The sequence below is a fragment of the Podarcis bocagei genome (assembly GCF_964188305.1).
Source record: "Podarcis bocagei genome assembly, chromosome: 13".
Classification (NCBI taxonomy): Eukaryota; Metazoa; Chordata; class Lepidosauria; order Squamata; family Lacertidae; genus Podarcis; species Podarcis bocagei.
The window spans coordinates 9,601,564-9,615,669 of NC_138138.1; the positions used below are offsets into that span (position 1 = coordinate 9,601,564).

Genomic DNA, 14,106 nt, shown 5'->3' on the forward strand with positions numbered 1-14,106 from the left:
GGGAGGTTCTTAGCATCCTGTCTTGACAGCACTGGTGTCGTTCTTTCACAACAGTTGAACTACTGCCAAGAGAGAGAGAGAAAGACCAGGATCACTGATGCACATTGACGTGGCCTTTAGTGGCGGATTAATCCTCTCTGCAACAGGATTCTGTTTTTCTTTCTCAAAGCGGTGTAATAATAGCACGGGGTAAGGGAGGAGGCAGCAAAGTGGTGACCTCACCAAACCAGGGGTACAGAAAGGGGGATGTGGTGGGGGTGGTTCGCCCCGGGTGTCATCCCGGGGGGGGGACAAAATCCCCCCAGGGCAGCTTGCATTGCTTTGTCGCAATCGACCCCCTGCCAGGAGGATCACGCCGCCTTGCTGTGATCGGCAGTGGCGTAGCGTGGGGGGTGCAGGGGGGGCCGGCCGCACCGGGCGCAACATCTGGGGGGGGGCGCTCGCAGCTCTCTGCCCCTACCTGGCTCACTCACTCTCTCTCACTGCAGTGCTGGCTCTGCGAATCCGATCCGATCCGCTGGGTCGCCGCCCACTGTGGAGGGGGTGGGTGCCAGGCGTGCGATGCGGAGAGAGAGCGAGGGACTATCTGGGGGAGGGACAGTGCAGCGGCCGCCCAGCGCAGCGCTGAGCGCGGAAGAGAACCACACCAGACCATCCCAGGCAGCAGCAAGAAGAAGCTGGCAGCGGCGGCAGGTTAGGGGTTAGAGGGCGCAAATTACTTGCCTTGCCCCGGGTGCTGACAACCCACGCTACGCCGCTGGTGATCGGACCCCCCACCGGGAAGATTGCGCCATTGCGCTGCAATTGCCCCCCCCCCGCCACTGCACCACACTCTGTTCCTGAGTCCCGAAAGATTTAGGGTGCAGTTCTTAAAATATAATTCGTCTCTCTCAAAGTCAAACCTAGCCTGCCACACTTTCCTTCAGCGTGTATCAGGATCCAAAGGGGGTCTTGAGCATATAGTATGAGAGGGGAAGGATGTGGTGTCGTGGTTAGAGTGTTGGACCAGGAACTGGGAGACCAGTCTTCAAATCCCTACTTGGCCACTAAGTTCACTGGGTGACCTTGGGCCAGACACCATCTCTCAGCCTAACCCAACCATGGACACCACCTGCAGCTCTGTGGGGAAAATAGTGGCTTAATAATAAAATAAATAAATTTAGCCAACTCTCAGGGCTGTCTTAAGCATATGTTGCACCGGGGTGCAAATATCCACCTGGCGCCCCCCCCCCGGTTTCCCAGTCCCTGGCGTGCAGGAAGGCAGAGCTGGCCGGCCATATCAGTGTCTTGCTGGCTTGGTCGCCCCTGAACTCGCGGCATAGAGCTCACCGCGGCAGAAGAGCTCACTGCGGTGCTCAGACAGGTGGGCTCTTCCCTGGACTCAACTCTCAGGCCCCGGACTCTCAGCCTGGCACCCCTGAGAGCCCGGTGCCCTGCACCCCAGCACCTATGGGTAAGACGGCCCTGCCAACTCCGGAAGGGATTACCGGGAGGCCAGACTTCGCTATACAGACAGACAAGAGCAGATCAGGTAATATTTCCCTGACCCGTTAACAGAGATATGCTGAGCTCCAAGCTGAATCCAAGGTAGATTCTGAGAATATGGAACAATCCATTGAGAAGGTCTCCCACATGGGTCACCTTGAAATAAACAGGAGCACGACACCTCTTGATGAATTATTACTGCTCAGGCAGACGAAAAGGTAAAATGCTTTTTAATGTGCCATACATTCTAATTTCCTGAATAAATTTGCCCTCCATTGAAGTTTATCGGGCGCTGTGGTCTAAACCACAGAGCCTATTAGGCTTGCTGATCAGAAGGTTGGAAGTTCAATTTCCCGCAACAGGGTGAGCTCCCATTGCTCAGTCCCAGCTCCTGCCAACCTAGCAGTTCAAAAGCACGTCAAAGTGCAAGTAGATAAATAGGTAGGTAAACGGCGTTTCCGTGCGCTGCTCTGGTTAGCCAGAAGCGGCTTAGTCATGCTGGCCACATGACCCGGAAGCTGTACGCCAGCTCCCTCGGCCAATAAAATGAGATGAGCATCACAACCCTCCGCCAATAAAATGAGATGAGTTGTCCACAACTGGACCTAATGGTCAGGGGTCCCTTTACCCTTTACCTTTACCTTAGTTTAACCCTTAGTAAAACAGATTCCTTGACACTTGGATTCCTAGAGAACAACTGCTCTTCACCAAAGCCAACACCTTTAAGATACATTGGTCATGAAGATGGAAGGACCAAGAGGTTCAGTTAACCACTGGTCATGTTTGTCTCAAGACAGAGATAAAGCCCCCCTTTTAAGAGGATAATTACACAGCAGTCCATATGAGCAAAAGCCTTGGATACAATATTTTACATCTGGGCCTTATGTGGACACTACAGGGTCAGGCAATATGGCTTGGGCCTTCATTTCTGGTCTCGAGGACATATTTCCATAGTTGCCAGGCGAGGTGGAGTAGCTTGTTCAAAGACAAATTACAGGCAGAACAGGTGGAGTTACAGGTTGTATGGAGGTACACATCTCCATATGAACTTGCCTGGGCTTTGAGATCTTCCGGGAGGCCTTTCTCTTGCTCCTGCCACCTTCAGAGGCATGTGAGGACACGAGAGATGGCCTTCTCGGTGGCTGTTCCCAGGCTGTGGAACTCCCTTCCATGGAAGGCTGGATTGACCTCCTCTCTACCTTCATTTTGCTGGCAGGCAGATCTTTTTTTTGTTTTGTTTTGTTCCTACAGGTCTTGGGCTGTTGTGGCAGGGTCTTCTGAGGATAGGCGTTACACGCACAAAGAGAGAGGGATTGCTGCTTTTAAATGGTTTTAGTGTTTTAGTGCAGATTTTAGTAGGGTTATTTATTTAACTTGCTTTTTTAATATTTATCTTCATTGTGTGTGTTTTAGTTGCATCCGCTTTAATTTATGCTGTGAGCTGCCTTAGGTTCTGTATTAGGAGAAAGGAAGGATATAAATAAGTAAGATAGGAGTTATGTAACAGGCGTCAAGCGGTTTGAATGTACAGTCATACCTCGGGTTACAGACGCTTCAGGTTGCGCGTTTTCGGGTTGTGCACCGCGCCAAACCCAGAAGTACCGGAATGGGTTACTTCTGGGTTCCGGTGCTCGCGCATGCACAGAAGCACCAAATCGCGACCTACGTGTGCACAGACGCAGTGCTGTGGGTTGCGAACGTGCCTCCCGCACGGATCACGTTTGCAACCCGAGCATCCAATGTACAAACAGTGTACAAACAACATTTTATTCTAGACTCAATAGAGACTAAGTACTACCTAGGTAGTCCACGCACACTCTAGATCCGGCTTCCTTCACCTCGGCCCTCCAGATGTTTTGAGACTACAGTTCCCATCATCCCTGACCACTGGTCCTGCTAACTAGGGATCATGGGAGTTGTAGGCCAAAAACATCTGGAGGGCCGAGGTTGAGGAAGCCTGCTCTAGATCTATGGCATGTTTTGCATCCCTTAAAAGTGCTTCTTGAGAAACTGGCTTCATTCTGAAAAGGAATGCTCATTGCTGGTTGATTTTGCCTTGCTCAGCAGCATGTCCCTTTGAAATGACATTTTGGGTCACCAATTCCTTCTTCATTCACCTGGAGCTTGTGCAGGATAGAAAAGACATTGCTAGCCTAATGAAGGTGAGAGTTTTTAAATGGTATCAAGTAAGCATATCTGGCACCTTCACTATACAGTGGTACCTCAGTTTATGAATGATTCGGTTGACGAACTCCGCAAACCAGAAGAAGTGTCCTGGTTTGCGAACTTTACCTCGGTCTACGAACAGAATCCGAACAGTGGAAGGGCACCGGTGGTGAGAGGCCTCATTAGGGAAAGCACGCCTCAGTTTAAGAAAGGTTTCGGTTTAAGAATGAACTTCCAGAACGGATTAAGTTCATAAACCGAGGTACCACTGTAGAGTTTTCTTCCAACGCTGACGATGTAGCTCTTTACCTCTGACACTTAAGCTGTATATTTGTCAAACCCACCCTGTTCTTGTGATTGAAATTTGTTCTGAACCATTTTTTAATGTTTTTTAAAAATGGTTTCAACCTACCCGGGGGCATTAGGGGAAAAGGTGAGCAAATATTAATACTACTTCCATAAAATGGCCAATTGAGACCTGGAGGTGCTTTGTTGTTGTTTAGTCATTTAGTCGTGTCTGACTCTTCGTGACCCACTGGACCAGAGCACGCCAGGCACTCCTGTCTTCCGCTGCCTCCTGCAGTTTGGTCAAACTCATGCTGGTAGCTTCGAGAACACTGTCCGACCATCTCTTCCTATGTCGTCCCCTTCTCCTTGTGCCCTCCATCTTTCCCAGCATCAGGGTCTTTTCCAGGGAGTCTTCTCTTCTCATGAGGTGGCCAAAGTATTGGAGCCTCAGCTTCAGGATCTGTCCTTCCAGTGAGCACTCAGGGCTGATTTCCTTCAGAATGGATAGATTTGATCTTCTTGCAGTCCACGGGACTCTCCAGAGTCTCCTCCAGCACCATAATTCAAAAGCATCAATTCTTTGGCGATCAACCTTCTTTATGGTCCAGCTCTCACTTCCATACATCACTACTGGGAAAACCAGTATGCTAGCTATGACTAAACCATTAAATTCCCATTGTTTTTACTGTAACCATCAGCGCAGCAAAAAGGCAGGGCATGGCAGGCAAACCGGGAGCCGAGGTGGCTGCATGTTCATTGCCATTGCGTAACGCGGGGCTGAGGTTCTGATTCATGTAAGCACGATGAGGAGTACCTATCTCAGAGCTGACCCAGCAGAGAGAGAGGTGGAACGAGAGCTGGCTCTGCCTCAATAAACATCACATCCAGAGTTTCCGGGGTTCACCTGAGGCTGCTCAAGGTGACTGGCTCCAGGAAGATGTAGCAGATAAGATTTGACTTCACACTCAAGTCTGACAGAATTAGCAGGAACGCATGTGACCTGCCCTTTTCCTTCCTGTACATACGCACGGCAAAAGCCCCACTTAGCCATCCTGAAACATGTCGCAGTCTCTGTGTGAGGGAGGAGAGCAAGTCCTCACCTTTTCACCCCACCCTCACAGTTGTGCCCCACAACGGCCTTGCCTCAAGGCTAACTGCGCTTGCCAAAGGCCCCATGTTGGAACCCTGAGCTACCTCATAGTCCTCACTCCCACATCAGTACAGCAACACTAGTTTTTTTACTGTAAATATATCTTCGTTTTTAACAGATCTTTTCTGTTTATATACAGTCATACCTTGCTTCTGGAATGGAATCCGTTCTGGAAGTCTGCTCAACTTCCAAAAACGTTCGAAAACCAAGGTGCGGCTTCCAATTGGCTGCAGGAGCTTCCTGCACTCAATTGGAAGCCGCACCACATGTTCGGCTTCCAAAGAACGTTTGCAAACTAGAACACTCATTTCTGGGTTTGCGGCATTGAGGAGCCAAACTGTACAAGTACCAAGGCGTTCAAGAACCAAGGTATGACTGTACAGTGGACGCTCGGGTTGCGAACGTGATCCGTGAGGGATGCATGTTCACAACCCGCAGCGTTCACAACCCGCAGTGGCGCATCTGCGCACGTGTGGGTTGCGATTCGGCACTTCTGCGCATGCACAAAGTGTGATTTAGCACTTCTGCACATGCACGACCCCCGAAACCCAGAAGTAACCTGTTCTGGGTTTCGGCGGGTCCGTAACCCAAAAAAACGCAACCTGAAGCGTCTGTAACCTGAGGTATGACTGTATAGTTTTAAGTTTATAATTATTCAAATTAATTCTATAACTCTATTGAGTTCAATTCTATAATGATTTATTTTCAATTATGGTTTCCCATCTGTTTTTAGCTGCTTTTATTTTATCTCTAAGCTGCCTTGAGTCCTTGTCAGGGAAAAAGGTGGTGTATAAATAGATCTATAATCATTATCATCAACATCAAATCTGAGGTTTTAAAACCTCCTATTGCTTTGTTGTTGTTTAGTCGTTTAGTCGTGGCCGACTCTTCGTGACCCCATAGACCAGAGAACGCCAGGCACTCCTGTCTTCCACTGCCTCCCGCAGTTTGGTCAAACTCATGCTGGTAGCTTCGAGAACACTGTCCAACCATCTAGTCCGCTGTCGTCCCCTTCTCCTTGTGCCCTCCATCTTTCCCAACATCAGGGTCTTTTCACGGGAGTCTTCTCTCTCATGAGGTGGCCAAAGTATTGGAGCCTTAGCTTCAGGATCTGTCCTTCCAGTGAGCACTCAGGGCTGATTTCCTTAAGAATGGAGAGGTTTGATCTTCTTGCAGTCCGTGGGACTCTCAAGAGTCTCCTCCAGCACCATAATTCAAAAGCACCAATTCTTCGGCAATCAGCTTTCTTTATGGTCCAGCTCTCACTTCCATACATCACTACTGGAAAAACCATAGCTTTAACTATACGGACCTTTGTCGGCAAGGTGGTGTCTCTGCTTTTTAAGATGCTGTCTAGGTTTGTCATTGCTTTTCTCCCAAGAAGCAGGTGTTTAATTTAATTTCATGGCTGCTGTCACCATCTGCAGTGATCATGGAGCCCAAGTAAAATCTCTCACTATCCTATTGCTTACAGTGGTGGAAATAGACAGGCTAAAAGAGTAGTGACTTTGGAGCAGCCAGACTGACTTTCCATCATATCCTCTCATACTTTATGTGCTCTGCTGCCTGTCCTATCTCTCTCCTGCAGGGCAACAGAGCTGCGGGCAGCAATAAAACAAGGGATGGTGATGAACAGGCAACGTGGCAAAGCAATTAGAGCTTTCCGCTTCTCCATACAATCAAAAAAATAAAATTGCAATTATAGGTCTAAGCCGGTGTGCATGCCAGATTGGATCCTGAGGACTTAAGCCTGTGGTTAAGATGGAAGGGCAACTTTTGTACCCTATGGCTTCGGCTCATTTTCTTGTTTAGGTTTTGAGGTTTGTAGAGTTTGTTAAGCCTTCCCCTCAGGACTAGACTTCAAAGATACTGAGGAAGAAAGGAGAGGAAGAAAGCCACGAGACAGAAGAAAGATGAATGGAAAGGGCTGTAAGAATTTTTTTTACCGAGGAAGAAGGAAGGAGGGGAGCTAATAGCACAGCACTGCAAGGATTGCACTGAATTGCTGAAACTCTCTCATAAGTAAGCTCTCTGATAAAGCCGAATGATTCAATTGACGTGTGTTAAGGATGTGCGCCATTTTTACTTGACAGTCCTAAAAACAATAAGATAAGGACAGCCTGCTAGATCCAGCGTTCTTCTCTCATGGTGGCTGAACAGTTGCTTGGGCGAAACCAGCAAGCAGGATTCGAACGCAAGACCCCTCTCCCCTCTTGTGGTTTCCAGCAACTGGCATTTAGAAGCATAGCTGACTCCAACTGTGGATACAGAAAATAGCTATCCTGGCTAGTAGCTATCGACAGCACTCTCTTCCTGGGGGAATCTATCTAATCCTCTTTTAAGGCCACCCAACTTGGTGGCCATCGCTGCCTCCATTGTTTAATTATGCAGCCCTCCCTCACGACTTAATTCAACCATGGGGAGGTGTTTGCTTCCCTTCTGTTTAACTCCCAGTCCTGGCCAGCTGTGACCTTGCACTGCTTTCTGTTGTCAATGCACCAAAGCCGTAGCATATAAGCAGCCCGTGGCCGGTCATTGGGTGGCAGGGTAGCAGGACAGTTGGATATTTCTATCGTCCCAAACCTTCATGCAAAGTTTTTTTTTGGGGGGGGGGTGTCTCTTACCTAAGCTTCCCCACTCCCATTTTGGCTTTCCAGCACACCTGGATTTATGGATGCACTACATAACTAGAAAAGGGAACGATAATAATAATAATAATAATAATAATAATAATAATAATAATAATAATAATAATTTATACCCCGCCCACCTGGCTGGGCTTCCCCAGCCACTCTGGGCGGCTTCCAACACAACACTAAAATACAATAACCTGTTAAACATTAAAAGCTTCCCTAAACAGGGCTGCCTTCAGATGTCTTCTAAAAGTTTGGTAGTTATTTTTCTCTTTGACATCTGGTGGGTGGGTGTTCCACAGGGCGGGTGCCACTACCGAGAAGGCCCTCTGCCTGGTTCCCTGTAACTTGGCTTCTCGCAGCGAGGGAACCACCAGAAGGCCCTCGGCGCTGGACCTCAGTGTCCGGGCTGAACAATGGAGGGCAGAATGATAACCAAACAATAGAAGACTAGCCAATCAACATAAGGCAACGTAAGCTACCAGACAGTCCGAGCATGAGAGTCACATGAAGTTTATGAAATGCATTAATTTAATAAATTACAATCCAACAGTGAACAACCATAACGTAAGTGCCATAAGAAATGCCTCTGGATGAAGAAGTATAACAGCATTTTTCCTAGGGGCAAACTATTGTTCTTGGAATTCTGGGAACCAGTTTTATCTGTGCAATAGACAGTCCTTCCTCGAGGAAAAATCTCTGGATCCTACACAGTGGCGTAGCGTGGGGGGTGCAGGGGGGCCGGACGCACCGGGCGCAACATCTGGGGGGGCCGCGCTCCCACTCCCAGCTCTAAAATCCACGGGTTAGGGGGCGCAAATTACTTGCCTTGCCCCGGGTGCTGACAACCCACGCTACGCCACTGATCCTACATCCCAAACCCTAAGAACGCAAGGGCTGCCTGACTCGATCCGGGCGTCCATCTACGTCAACATTTCTACTCCAGCAACAGTCCTTCAGACTATTTAAAATGTTTAAGGCCCTCTCTTCCACACACTTTCACGACCTCATGAGGAAATGTTGCAATATAATAATTCAAAACACACAGAGAGAATAACTGCAATAATAGTTTCAATAGAACATCATGTCAGCAGCAGCAATCGAGAAAGCAGTTTTAAGGCTATCCAGCAGCCCTGATGCCTTTTGAAGCTCACAAGCAAAGACTCCTTGTTCTTTTGATAGCCGCTTTGCTGGAGGATCGTATGGCAATATTGTGAAAGAAAGAAACAAATAAAACAAATGCCAAGGATATAAAACAAACAAATAAATCCTGTGTTTCCCCCCGCTCCCAAACACTTGATGCTCGACATATATAAACAGCCTGGACACAGAGACTTTGCAGAACTGAGTTGTCACAAGCAAGTGTTCATTTATCAGGGGAAAGATAGCAAAGTCCTAAACAGAGGGGGAATTTGTACAGAAAGATAAAGGAATCATTATATCCAGTAGTAAAATGCAGTACAGTGAGAGCATTGACCTTTTCACACAAGAAATCCCAGTGAATTTGGGCTTGAACCCCAGTGTCTGTGCCCCAAACCGCAGCCTCGTTTTCTCCTTTTCTTAACTGCTCCTCTCCCCTGAAATCCCATACAGACAGCAGTCTCCGCAGCAGAGAGAGAGGGAGAGAGAGAGAGAGACATGAGGCAATGCATTCTCACATGTCTGTCACACTTCCATATCCCTTGTAAATGTATACAGCAGTCAGAGGGTGGTCAGTCCACTGAATGAGTGCCAGCCAAGGGCAAGGTCTCTTCTTGCTTTTTCCTCAGCCGTTTTCGCTGCCTTAATACTTTCTCCCAGTAACAAGAAAGAAAGAAAGAAAGAAAGAAAGAAAGAAAGAAAGAAAGAAAGAAAGAAAGAAAGAAAGAAAGCACCTACTAGCAAAGTCTACTTTTCATACAAATTATACAACCAGAGAGGCACAGCCAGTTTGAGGGGGGGGGTGGAAACAGCCTCCCAAACTCTGGCAGGGAATCCAAACTGTTGCAATGTCAACCTCTGCCTCCTTGTCGAAAACCATCCACAGTTTTTAAAAAGTAAAAGAGTTCTTACCTGCAGGTACTGATTGTAGCTGAGGAGCCCTCGCCTCCACTGGGCGACATTCACAGCAGGTTGTGTGGCATGATCACTGTGAACATTTGATGCTTTATGGGCTGGATTAGGATTAAAAAAACGAAGCCACCAACACGATAGATAAAACAAGTTGGACAAGTCACGGTGACAAGCGATTCACCTCGTTGTAAGATTTCAAGGCAGGACTCATAACCATAACAGTGCCTTATGCTTAATAATAATGCCTTTCTTTCAAGAATCTTCGTGACTTTGACAAGCAATAACTCATTGCACCTTGCAACACAACCGCAGAGAGGTTGGTAAACACAAATTTGGGGAGCCGTGGAAAGCTTTACAGGGAGCGGGGGGGGGGGGACTCCCTTCTGCTGGCCAAGCAAGATCAAATAAAGAAGGCATTTGGCAGAACAGAATGAAACAAAGAATTTACAAAGAGTTCCCAGGAAGCTGGCATTAGAAAATGATGGATGTCTATTTAGTGTGGTCACCTGTAAATCAAAGGAACCAGACAGATTTATAACCGCTGGGAATCTGGACCATTGATTCCCATGGAATTTGACTTTACCTCCATGTCAAAACCAGATTCAGCTGGTTTGGGTCCTGCTGCAATTCCCAAAATGGGGGCCCAGCCCTCACCCCCAGGAATGCATTAAACAAGGTACCATAAAATATGTCTTGTGGTAACTTAAATGCTACGAGGTTTAGAACGATATAAACTTTCGGGAACTACAAAAATATGCCGAGCCCATCAGGTTTCAGAGCTTGCAGCAAAACACAAACAAAAAACGTTTTGCCAAACTGGAAATCAGAGTGACGTGCTTTCATTTTAAAAACAACCCCCCCTTCCCCCCCCTGCTTTGCTTTCGCAAGTAAAATAGTAAAGAAAAGCATAAGGCCACTATTTTTACTAATTGCCCAGTAAAAGAATAAAACCTGCTCCCACTTTCCAAAGCTCTGCCCCAAAGATAAAACCAGGGGTTTTTCCCCCCAGCCAGAACTCAGTTCCAGCACCTCTTAGGTGAGCCTAAGAGAACAAAGGAGGCGTTCATTGTGAGTTCCGGCTCCTCTTTTTCTATAAAAATAGCACTGGATAAATCCTATGGTAAATAAAAAAATCCAAGGAGGAGTAGAAAGTTTTGCAGCTGGGTGGGACACTTCCTTCTGCTGGCCAAAACCAGAATTCTTTAAATCCTTTAAAAAATAAATAAATACTTCTAATAAATGTTGTTAACATTATCTTTTGATTCTGCAAACCTGTGCCTGCTTGCCTGGGAGGAAACCTCAGTGTACACAAAGAAACTTACCACATTTTTCCGTCTATAAGACGGCCCTATGTATAAGACACCCTCTATTTTGGAGGACTCAGATTTAAGAAAATGGGGAGATACAGTGTCCGTGTATAAGACACCCCCTAATTTTTGACATTATTTGTTGGGGGGGGGGGAAACCTAGTCTTATACATGGAAAAATACGGTACTTTCCAGAAAGACATATATACCACTGCACAACTAGACTTCAGTGTCTTTTGCAGCAGTATGCATGCCTAATCCTCTCTGCAAGTTTTCACATTTCGCCTGTGTGATTGGGTGGCGGTGCTCCTTAATTGGATGCCAGTGTGCTTGCCTCGGTAATAGACTGGATTGGAGCCAACAAACTGAAGCTCAATCCAGCTGAGACTGAGACACTGTGAGTGGGTGGTTCCCTAGACTGGAGGGGTGGGGGTGGCCTGCTCTTGATGGGGTTACACTTCCTCTGAAGGAGCCGATATGCAGCTTTTGGATCCATTGGTGCCACTTGAGGGCCAAGTGGCCACAGCAGTGGAGAGTGCTTTCCATCAGCTTCGGCTGGTGGCCTAGCTGCGCCCTTATCCGGACAGGTATAGCCTAACTTCTGGGCCCTACGCTCTGATAACATATAATAATAATAATAATTTATTATTTATACCCCACCCATCTGGCTGAGTTTCCCCAGCCACTCTGGGCGGCTCCCAATCAGTGTTAAAAACAGTACAGCGTTACATATTAAAAACTCCCCTGAACAAGGCTGCCTTAAGATGTCTTCTGGATGTCAGGTAATTATTTATCTCTTTGACATCTGATGGGAGGGGGTTCCACAGGGTGGGCGCCACTACCGAGAAGGCCCTCTGTCTGGTTCCCTGTAGCCTCACTTCTCGCAATGAGGGAACCGCCAGAAGGCCCTCGGTGCTGGATCTCAGTGTCCGGGCTGAACGATGGGGGTGGAGACTCTCCTTCAGGTATACAGGACCGAGGCCGTTTAGGGCTTTAAAGGTCAGCACCAACACTTTGAATCGTGCTCGGAAACGTGCTGGGAGCCAATGCAGATCTCTCAGAACCGGTGTTATGTGGTCCCGGCGGCCACTCCCAGTCACCAGTCTAGCTGCCGCATTCTGGATTAATTGCAGTTTCCGGGTCACCTTCAAAGGTAGCCCCACGTAGAGCGCATTGCAGTAGTCCAAGCGTGAGATAACTAGAGCATGCACCACTCTGGCGAGACAGTTCGCGGGCAGGTAGGGTCTCAGCCTGCGTACCATGTGGAGTTGGTAGACAGCTGCCCTGGACACAGAGTTAACCTGCGCCTCCATGGACAGCTGTGAGTCCAAAATGACTCCCAGGCTGCGCACCTGGTCCTTCAGGGGCACAGTTACCCCATTCAAGACCAGGGAATCCCCCACACCAACCCGCTCCCTGTCCCCCAAAAACAGTACTTCTGTCTTGTCAGGATTCAACCTCATGATAACATATAGATTAGATTAATCAGGTCCTCCCTTAAAGAGGGCATGTGTTGCGGTGGGACCTGGCAACCTAACCCTGTGTTGTGGGTGGGTACATTTGGATACCCACAACACCCGATTGGTAGGTCCCTTGATGCAGGGTTCAATCAGGCCAATGGGATGCAGCCTAAACGGATCAAGGGACCTATATAAACCCATGCACGTGACCCAGAGCTTCCTCTTTTGGCTCGTGCATCGGAACGCACGCCCACCTCTCCCTACTTTTAGGGCTTTGTGCTTGACCTTGCTGTGCCGTTGTGTGTCTTCTGTCATTGGGACAAGGGCACGGCAGGAATTTCCCCCACTTGGCTGATTGGCTGGTGCCATTTGGGTTTCGCCTGTTGTGTAGCAAATCGTCACAACTTGTAAGGTTGCGGATAGGCTCTGGTTCAGGTGATAGGGATGGGAGAACGCTCTCGCTATCCCTATGTGAAGGGTATTCCGTTAAAGGAATCCAGGGACTCAGTGGTTTGGTCAACCCCTGAGAAGGGGTTGTGCCTGTGCCTGAGTCTAGGGGGGCATTTGGGTGGTGGAGATAGCCTGCTCCTGGTTTTCTGCTTATCCAGGTGTTCACCCTTGGCTGACCTATGCTGGTGCCAGTGGCGTAGCGTGGGGGGTGCCAGGGGTGCCGGCCGCACCGGGCGCAACATCTGGGGGGCGCGCTCGCTGCCTCCGGAGTCGCCGAAGAGCCTCGGGCGCAGGCTGTAGCGGAGCCGCATGTCTCGCGGAACCGACGAGCTGTGCGCGCATCCGGGCTGAAGGCGCCCGGCAGGCAGAGGCTCTCAGCGCTCGCCGCGGAGGACGCGCCAGGCAGCCCCTCCTCACAGCCCCGCCTCCGCCGCTGCTGCTGCAGCTGCTGGGCCGTTGCACTTTCCTCGCCTCTCTGCCCCCCTCCTCCTCCGGGCAAGCGGCGTCGTTTGGGCGGCAGCGCCAGCGGCAACTCGCAGGTTAGGGGTTGGGGGGGGCGCAAATTACTTGCCTTGCCCCGGGTTAGGGGGCGCAAATTACTTGCGTTGCCCCGGGTGCTGACAACTCACACTACGCTGCTGGCTGGTGCCCTGGGTCAGTGCTACCTGCAAGGGTGCAGGGAGCTAGTCGAACCAGAGCCTGTGCAAACATTCACTTGCTGTAATCAATAAAGTTGTGGCCTAAATTCTGCTAAAAACCAAACCAAAGTTTGAGTCTTGTCTGACTTTGGGGGGGGGGTTTAAAGGTCTCAATACGCAGCTGCAACACGTTATACGTGTGTCTGAATACGGTTTGGAAACTTCAGCTGGTGAAGAATCCAGAGGCCAGGTTGCTCACCGGGGCAAGACGGTTTGAGCATATTACACGGATCCTGGCCTGACTTCACTGGCTGCTTCAGGTTGCTTCAGGTTAACCTGACCTTAAAAGCTTTAAATGGCTCAGGACTGCAAGACCTCAAGGACCACCATATGAACAGACCTGGAACCCGTGGTCATCATCTGAGAGTCTTCTTCATGAGAGGTCTGGAGGGCCTCTTCTGTGGTGGCCCCCCGCTT

General features: G+C 48.9%; 1 protein-coding gene and 1 long non-coding RNA gene across 5 annotated transcripts in view; one reads left to right on the forward strand and one right to left on the reverse strand.

Annotated features, from left to right (window-relative positions):
• LOC308571170 (transmembrane protease serine 11G-like) overlaps positions 1–10,142 on the reverse strand; it is a 71,352-nt gene extending 61,210 nt beyond the window's left edge. For 3 of the 4 annotated variants that reach the window (XM_081166662.1, XM_081166663.1, XM_081166660.1), the window contains exon 1: positions 9,775–10,141. The gene's annotated coding sequence lies outside the window, so the exon portion shown is untranslated. Of the gene's footprint in view, positions 1–9,774 lie in introns of all 4 variants that reach the window. The other variant, XM_081166661.1, reaches the window with a different exon arrangement.
• Positions 1–14,106, forward strand: part of LOC308571473 — a 351,060-nt gene that overhangs the window by 255,532 nt on the left and 81,422 nt on the right. The gene's annotated exons all lie outside the window — the stretch shown is intronic.